We start from the raw sequence: 8,529 nt of genomic DNA on the forward strand, positions 1-8,529 counted from the left end.
TCCTGCTTGAAATCTTCGTAAAGTCCTAGGGTCTTATTCAGCTTAGTGACAGTGGTCATGTCATATCCTTCTTATTGTCTCCTGACCTCATCCCATATGTCCTTAGCAGATGTGTTGCTATCAAAATTCTCAAATAGTTCATACGGAATAGCTTGCATGATGATATTCTTGGATTCCATATCACCCTGAGCACGCTCACGTCTCTCACCAGTAAGTTCATAGACTGGAATTGGTAGACCAGTTTCTTGATGAAATTCAGCAATTGGTCCATGATATGCCCTAATCGGACGGTTTATTTATGCGGTGTCGTTAGGTCACAAAACATCAACTTAGGATATCAACAAAAGAAGTTGATTGTTTAATTTATATATGCTAGACCTAAATCTATTATTCCTTCCTATTGGTTAGCAAGGGCAAATATGACCTAGGGTCGTTCCTTGAGAGGTCGAATTTGAAATGGAGCTTATTCAAATAATTTAGTAATTAAGATGGGTTTGTACACAATTTAGTATCCCAGACTAGTGGCCAGGTACACCTTGTGTTGAGAGGCAGGATCCTTTTGGTCCCAATAAATTGGTGACTGTTCGGAAAATCTAACAACCAAGTCCAACCGGTTTATTCTAGACATCACTTTATCCGGAATATCAAATTGTGTAAAGGCAATAGTTGGGTTGATTTGATTTATAATTGTAATTAAAATATTAGAGCAATATAATTAAAATAAGCTAGCTAGCATGCAACATCTAAGGACAGAGAAGACGTGTTTTACCATGATTTAAGATAACGTAGTGTCGGGATGATTATGAGACACTCCTTGGATAGATATACCTTAGTGTGAACACTAGATTCCCTACTAAGCGGTTTTTCGATTAGCATGTCACGAGGAACTAGGCTTTGAAGATTCTGATCGGATGCACTATGCTCGACTCCCGACGCTTTATCCGGTTTAAGGATATAAGCGGCCCATGTTGGATGCAATGCATACCTTGGACTCACGAATAAAGTAGCATAACCTTATATAGATAATATCCAACCTTTCTTAACACCTTAGTGTATCACCCAAGTGAGTGGCTATGATTGTGTTTCGAATTCCTTTCTGTCAATGGTTTGGTAAAATCTAAGGGTTTGTAGACAAATTAGAACATCTGATAGTTCTCAGTCATCCTTAAAGATTATAAGCTTAGTTTGTATTGTAGTGCGTTAAATTCCCATTTATGACTTAAACCAGCCCTTACATAAATCTACCCAATAAATCCCTTAGTTATCCACCATGTACTAGACTTATAGTGGTTCCATAGCTTCTAACCTTGACCATGCTCAAGTGGTCCTATAATACATCAACATGAGTCTTATACTCTTGACCAATGTCTTGATCTGGTCCTACGATAATTCCCCATGTACTTTATAGTATTTCCGATGGGTTCAAACCTTGGACAATGTATAAACACAGATAATTAATTACCCTTATAATGTCGACTTTATAAAAGGTTTTATTCACGTTTATTGGTGGAAGGATGATAATAACGAGGTTTAATATCATAGACAGAAAGTAACTACGAAACGATAATCATCCCTAGCTAACATTATTAAATCATGACAAACAATCAAGCAATTACTCACACATCATGGCAACAAGCATTTCTAATATTAATAAATCACAAACATCGAACAAGAATATTATAATAAATTAATAAAATAAAGGATAGATGTTACTGAATAATGTCGGCAGAATAACACTTGTATTTCTTCATAATATCCATAGCGTTACAATGCTTGATATCTTCTACTACTAACTACATACTAATCTCCTATTGATCACTAAAGAGCGACAATAGAGATATAATTATTTTTCCTAATCTCTGTACTTTTCTCTCTAGAACCTAGAGAGAGATAGTAGAGAGAGAACTAATCTCCTATAGATCACTAGAGAGCGACTATAGAGAGATATTTAGAGAAAGAAGTGAAGAATGGTGTGTGTTGAAATGGTGGGATAAAACCCCCATTTATAGGAAATGCTTGGTGATAAAATTGTAATTAAATGGCTAAAAAACCCCTCGCAGGCCGTTTGGCAGGCCGTTTGGCACATCGTTTGCCAAGGCCGTTTTTGATGCCCGTTTGTCAAGGAAAGCAGTTTTTGGTGCCCGTTTGCTGGCATGTAGTTTTTCCTTATGGAAAGCCGTTTGGCAAGCCGTGTGCTGGATTGTAACATGTCTTTCACCGTTTTCGCTCTAGAATCTTCGTTTTAGCTCCATTTCTGACAATTCTTGCACTCACGAGTTCATAATTGAATATCCTACAACATGAGATTAAGTAAATAAACTTTTCCAGAAATTATAAAATAAGTTATTTAAACGCGAGTTAATCGTCTTAGCCGGTTTTGCTCGTTTTTCATCCGTTTTAGTGATTCTTGAAACATAGCCTTTGTAATGACATAATATACCAACTGAAGCAAATAAATACTTATTTAGATGATAAAGTCAATTACTTTATCATAAATGGGGCTAATATCGGGGGTAAAAACGTGACTTTTTAGCCGATATCAAATATCCCACACTTAGACTTTGCTTGTCCTCAAGAAAACCTTTCTTTTATTTTGAGTTCAAGGATGCTTCTGAGGTTTCCATTCTATTATTCAAGTGACTTGTTATTTATTATAAGGACAAGATCAGACAAACCGTCTTCTAAAAGGGTAGAAACTATCTCTACAAGCATGAGGGGAGGTTACATGACATTGGCTTCCTTACACGGGTCACTCAAATCACTCAAGTGTTTGGGGTTCCCTATCAATCTATGAAATGAATTCGCTCATAGCCAGTCATGTTGCAAGTATTGTCATAGGCTTGACCAAGAATCAAATCTCCACCGGTTAGATAAGGACGGCACTGATCTTCTCCCTAATCATTCTTTCAAGAGGAAGAGCGGGTTTAAAGGTTGGTTTGCGAAGAAAAGCGAAGGTTTTGATATGGCAAAAAGGGTGATTTTCGAATCATTGAAATTTAGAGAGATTCGCTAGACTTCGGTTTCATGATGATATACTTTTTCTAGGAAAGATGGTACTCTATTCTTGTTGAGGATTTCCTTTAGAGGGTGCCGATTTTCAGCGAAGACTTTGCTTCTTTTCTGCAATCCTCCTGGGTCACAATCTTCATTTTCTAGGGGGATCTATGCTTTTATTTGAAGACTTTTCTCTTCTTTATTTTTGAGACTTTGCTCAACATTTTTTTTTTTCATATAACATCTTCATAACTTTGTCTATTTTTCTTGTGCCTAGAGAGAAAGGTATTTCACTAGAAATAGGTCTTTTTGACCTATCAAAAACAGTCTAGAATTTCAAATTTTTTTTTAACAAGCTGATAATGCTAAAAACGAACATATATTTCATAGCATTATTCCTCAAGAAAGACAAGCTTTTAGTTGCAATTGTTCTATTTACAAGTAATATTCGTTTAAAATAATAAAAGGTGAAGACAAAAGACATATTCGACGAATTGAAGACGCAAACGACCAAAAAGCTCAAAAGTACAAAATACAATCAAAGAGGTTCCAATTATTGATAAGAAACGTCTCGAAATTACAAGAGTACAAGATTCAAAACGCAAAGTACAAGATATTAAATTATTCGCAAAGACGTTCGAAAATTCGGAACCGGGACCAGAGTCAACTCTCAACGCTCGACGCAACGGACTAAAAATTACAAGTTAACTATGTATATAAATATAATATAATATATAATTAATTATATAAATTATATATATATTATATTTATATAATAATCCGTCGGCAAGAAAGGCTCCAAAATGGTGTGAGCTGTAAAATCGAACTCCGCGACTTGCGGAGTTCAAAGAGGGAAAAGACCGCGACTCGCGGAACTCACCTGGACTCAAATCCATATAAAAGCAAACGCAGTTTGATAGCAAAAATATCCAAAAATCTCTCTTTCTCTATATGTAAACGTAATATATATATATATATATATATATATATATATATATATATATATATATATATATATATATATTTTAATTTTAATTTTAATTTTAATTATAATTCTAATAATAAGGGTATGTTAGCGAATGTTGTAAGGGTGTAAGTCGAAATTCTGTCCGTGTAACGCTACGCTATTTTTAATCATTGTAAGTTATGTTCAACCTTTTTACATTAATGTATCGTAGCTAAGTTATTATTATGCTTATTTAATCCGAAGTAATCATGATGTTGGGCTAATTACTAAAATTGGGTAATTAGGCTTTGTACCATAATTGGGGTTTGGACAAAAGAACGACACTTGTGGAAATTAGACTATGGGCTATTAATGGGCTTTATATTTGTTTAACTAAATGATAGTTTGTTAATATTAATATAAAGATTTACAATTGGACGTACCCATAAATAACCATATACACTCAATCGGACACGATGAGCGGGGTATTTATAAGTACGAATAATCGTTCATTTAACCGGACAGGGGAATGAATTAATAGTCTATGGAATTATTTAAACATGGGTGAAATTATGTACAAGGACACTTGGCATAATTGATAACAACGTATTAAAACCTTGGCTTACACTCAGTTGACATCCTGGTGTAATTATTAAACAAAGTATTAACATATTGTTACAGTTTAAATCCCCAATTAGTTGGAATATTTAACTTCGGGTATAAAGATAATTTGACGAGGATACTCGCACTTTATATTTATGACTGATGGACTGTTATGGACAAAAACCAGACGGACATATTAAATAATCCAGGACAAAGGACAATTAACCCATGGGCATAAAACTAAAATCAACACGTCAAACATCATGATTACGGAAGTTTAAATAAGCATAATTCTTTTATTTCATATTTAATTTCCTTTATTTTATATTTAATTGCACTTCTAATTATCGCACTTTTATTTATTGTTATTTAATTGCACTTTTAATTATCGTACTTTTTAATTATCGCAAGTTTATTTTATCGCACTTTTATTTATCGCAATTTCATTATCGTTATTTACTTTACGTTTTAAATTAAGTCTTTTATTTATTTAATATTTTACATTTTGTTTTAACTGCGACTAAAGTTTTAAAATCGACAAACCGATCATTAAACGGTAAAAACCCCCCTTTATAATAATAATATTACTTATATATATATTTGTATTTTTATAAATTTAAACTAATATAGCGTTAAGCTTTGTGAAAAAGATTCCCTGTGGAACGAACCGGACTTACTAAAAACTACACTACTATACGATTAGGTACACTGCCTATAAGTGTTGTAGCAAGGTTTAAGTATATCCATTCAATAAATAAATAAATATCTTGAGTAAAATTGTATCGTATTTAATAGTATTTCCTTGTAAAATATAAGCTATTTTATATACACCTCGCATAACACCACAAGCGTTTTGAAGTAAAATTGGTCGATCTATCTCTTTGAATTTCTAGATTTTGGAAATGAGAAAGAAAAGAAGGTCGAAAGGGTAACGTATTTGATAGTGAATTTGGGGTGAGTATTTTCTGATTCATCAACTCTTTGACGTGAGTTGGTCGGTTTAAATGCGTGGAATGGAAACAGAAACGAATGGTTTTTGTCTTCTCTATTCAGAATGATTTCGGAAGGAGTATCGCACCTACACCTCGTATGCCGCTTACTAACCATTGGTCTCGAAATGTATGTCAAGGTCAAGTTCTAACTCTAAATGCTAACATCGGCACTCTCAACGGAAAAGATAGTGAATCATTAAAAATAAATGCTTATTGGGCCATTTTTGGGGTGCCTCACAGCAATTATATTGGGTCGATAATGCTTAGTCATGCAATGCTCTTTTAGAGAATCGGTTCATCCTTAAGAAGATTTATGTGCTCATTTGTCTTAATTTTAGAACAAACAAGCTTGATTTTCGAAAGTACTTTTTCAGAAAAGTATCATTTAGTCAAAATTTTTGAAAAATTTACGTTGAGGACAAAGAATCCAAATAGTAGGTATACTCGAAAAGCTTAGTAATATTTTAAGTTAAGAACATTTTCCGAGCATCCCATAGCTAATTATGGTGTACTACACCGCTATCCCATACTTAGAGGAACATTGTCCCTAATGTTCATGCTTAGATTTTAGGGAGCTAAAATCTCACACTTAGAGTTTGAACATGTCGGAAAATGTATCTAAGCACAATATTGGGTAGGAATCCCACACTTAGTGATAAGCTTATGATAGGGTATAGTGATAGTGCTCCAAATGAACATATATTTAGGCACAATATCCTTCCAATATGTAAAGCTTTTAGTTGCAATTGTTCTATTTTTATGTAATATTCGTTTAAGTAAATAAGTGCGAAGACAAAAGAAGAAAACGACGATTTAAAGATGCAAATGACCAAAAAGCTCAATTGTACAAGATACGATCCAAGTGGTTCAATTTATTGATGAGAAACGTCTAAAAATTACAAGAGTACAAGCCGCGGAACACAAAGTACAAGATATCTACGCGTACGAAAGTACGTTCGAAAATCCGGAACCGAGACATAAACCGGGCGGAAACATACGAGACAACGGAGCTAAAATTACAAGTCTACTATGCACATGAACATCTTCGAACCTTTAATAGTATCTATACTCTATAAAAAATCAGAGAAGTTAAGGATGAACAGATCTATCTCATGTTGTTTCCCTTTACTTTAAAGGGAGAAGCCAAAGATTGGTTAGAATCGTTACCTGAAGGGGCGATTGATACATGGGATGTTTTAGTTAAGAAATTTCTTAAAAGATTCTTACATGGCGATTGATACATGGCGATTGATACATGGGATATTTTAGAAGCCAAAGGAGAAATTGTTGCGTTCACGCAGAAACCAAATGAAACTTTATATGAAGCGTGGACAAGATTTGGAAAGTTGTTGAGAGGATGTCCTCAACATGGTTTAGACACTTATCAAATAGTACAAATATTCTACCAAGGATGCGACATTACTACACGAAAAGACATCGACATAACAGCTGGTGGTTCCATTATGTAGAAAACCGCAACTGAAGCTCACAAAATCATTGATAACACAGCCTCCCACTCACATGAGTGGCACCAGGAAAAAGATATTTTTCATTCATCTAAAGTGGCTAGAGCCGATTCCAGCAATGACTTTGATTCCGTTTTCTCAAAAATAGATGCTTTCGAGAGACGGATGGAAAAGATGAATAAAGATATTCACACGATACGAATCAGTTGTGAGCAATGCGGTGGACCACACTTAAAGAAAAGATTGTCACATTGAGCAAACGATGGAACAACAAGAGAATGTTTCCTACATAAACCAAAGGCAGGGAAATAATTATCAAAATAATTATCAACCGCCAAGGCCAAACTTCAATCGAAACCAAAACATTCTTTACAATCCAAATGGACCTAACAATAACTTGTACAACCAACAAGGTCTGAATAACCAACCAACTCAAAACAACACTTTCAATCAACAAAGACCTGGCTTATATAAACCACCACAACAAACCGAAGAGAAAAAGCCAAATCTTGAAGAAATGATGGCAAGGCTAATGGAATCTCAAACACAATTTATTACATCTCAAACCCAAACAAATGAGAGGTTTGATCAGTCATTAAGAACTCAACAAGCTTCCATTTTGAATCTAGAAAAACACATAGGTACTCTTGCTTGCATGATGAGTGAGAGGGAACAAGGAAAGCTACCGAGTAATACTGAAGTAAATCCTCGGAATGAGAATGTTAATATGGTATCAACGAATTCTGAAAAACCAGCATCAAAAGATGGGAAGGTTTTAGATGTGAGTAACAATGAAGAAGTTACAACACCACCACCACCCGAGTATGTAAAGCCAGTGGTGGCACCATACAAACCACCCATCCCGTTTCCAAGAAAAGGAGTTGAGTATGAGCAAGTGATAGGTAATAAAGTTTGTGATACCTCTGAAAAGAAGAAGAAGAATAAGAAAGTGCAAGAAACAAAAATCGTAAAAATAAACCCGGTGAAGACAGTTCCACCAAAAGTTCCACCCAGGTTGGGTGATCCGGGTGAATTTATTGTTCCTTGTCTACTTAGTGATTGTGTCATGTATGATGCACTAGCAGATTTAGGTGCGAGTGTGAGTGTTATGCCTCTTTCATTATATAAGAGATTAGGAGTAGGTGAGTTAAGTCCAACGAAAATGAGTGTTCGACTCCTTGATCAAACCATTAAGCACCCAGTTGGAATTGCTGACAACCTACCCATTCAAGTGGGTAATTTAACCTTTTTAGTCAAATTTATTGTCATTGACATAGAAGAGGACCTAAACATTCCTCTAATTTTAGGTCGACCATTCTTAGCGTCCACCGGGGCGTTATTTGATGTAAGAAAGGGTAGAATGACACTTAGTGATGGTGAAAAATCGATCACCTTTGTGAGTCGAAAGTCTAAATCTCCACCAACCAAAACCGTTAAACCAATAAAAACAATCTATAAGAACCATATTGTTTTACCAACTCCAACAGTAGTGCTTAACAATAATAAAATGCCTAAGTGTGGGGAAGAT

The 8,529-nt window shown here is 34.7% G+C and overlaps 1 non-coding gene across 1 annotated transcript; it reads right to left on the reverse strand.

Moving 5' to 3' along the window:
* Positions 1-6,804: 6,804 nt before the first annotated feature.
* On the reverse strand, positions 6,805-6,910 carry LOC139850754 (small nucleolar RNA R71). Its single transcript, XR_011760135.1, has one exon. It is a non-coding gene; the product is annotated as a small nucleolar RNA R71 (small nucleolar RNA).
* Between the last annotated feature and the right edge of the window lie 1,619 nt (positions 6,911-8,529).

This window comes from Rutidosis leptorrhynchoides, chromosome 5 (assembly GCF_046630445.1).
Source record: "Rutidosis leptorrhynchoides isolate AG116_Rl617_1_P2 chromosome 5, CSIRO_AGI_Rlap_v1, whole genome shotgun sequence".
Classification (NCBI taxonomy): domain Eukaryota; kingdom Viridiplantae; phylum Streptophyta; class Magnoliopsida; order Asterales; family Asteraceae; genus Rutidosis; species Rutidosis leptorrhynchoides.